Source organism: Suricata suricatta, chromosome 2, assembly GCF_006229205.1.
Source record: "Suricata suricatta isolate VVHF042 chromosome 2, meerkat_22Aug2017_6uvM2_HiC, whole genome shotgun sequence".
Classification (NCBI taxonomy): Eukaryota; Metazoa; Chordata; class Mammalia; order Carnivora; family Herpestidae; genus Suricata; species Suricata suricatta.
Window position 1 is genome coordinate 79,163,184 of NC_043701.1, and position 1,274 is coordinate 79,164,457.

Consider the following 1,274-nt stretch of genomic DNA (forward strand, 5'->3'; position numbering starts at 1 on the left):
CTGTGCTCATGGATCAGAAGAACAAACATTGTTAAAATGTCATTATTACCCAAAGCAATTTACACATTCAATCCAATCCCCATCAAAGTTGCACCAGCATTCTTCTCAAAGCTAGAACAAACTATCTTCAAATTTGTACGGAATCACAAAAAACCCCAAATAGCCAAAGTAATATTGAAGAAGAAAACCAAAACGGGGGCATCACAATCCCAGACTTTAGCCTCTACTACAAAGCTGTCATCATCAAAACAGTATGGTATTAGCACAAAAACAGACAAATGGACCAATGGAATAGAATAGAGAACCCAGAACTAGACCCACAAGTATATGGCCAATTAATCTTTGACAAAGCAGGAAAAAGTGTCCAATGGAAAAAAGACAGCCTCTTCAACAAGTGGTATTGGGAGAGCTGGACAGCAACATGTAGAAAAATGAAATTAGACTACTTTCTGACACCATTCACAAAAATAAACTCAAATGGATAAAGGATCTGAATGTGAGACAGGAAACCATCAAAACCCTAGAGGAGAAAGCAGGAAAAAGCCTCCTTGACCTCAACCGCAGCGATTTCTTCCTCATCACATCCCAGAGGCAAGGGAATCAAGAACAAAAATGAACTACTGGGATCTCATCAAGATAAAAAGCTTATGCAAGGCAAAGGAAACAATAAAAAAAAACACCTAACAGGCAACCGACAGAATGGGAAAAGATAGTGGCAAATGGCATATCAGATAAAGGGCTAGTATCCAAAATATACAAGGAGCTCACTAAACTCCATACATGAAAAATGAATAATCCAGTGAAGAAATGGGCAGAAGACCTGAACAGACACTTCTCCAAAGAGGACATCCAGATGGCCAACAGGCACATGAAATGATGCTCAGTGTCACTCATCATAAGGGAAATACAAATCAAAACCATACTGAGATACCACCTCACACCGGTCAGAGTCGCTAAAATGAACAAATCAAGAGAATGTAGATGCTGGTGAGGTTGTGGAGAAACGGGCACCCTCCTGCACTGTTGGTGGGAATGTAAACTAGTGCAGCCATTCTGGAAAACTGTGGAAGCTCCTCAAAAAACTATCGATAGAACTCCCCTATGACCCAGCAATAGCACTTCTAGGGATTTACCCAAAGGATACAGAAGTGCTGATGCATAGGGACACATGTAGCCCAATGTTCATAGCGACACATTCTACAAAGGCCAAAACATGGAAAGAGCCTAAATGTCCATCACCTGATGAGTGGATCAAGAAGATGTGGTATATATAT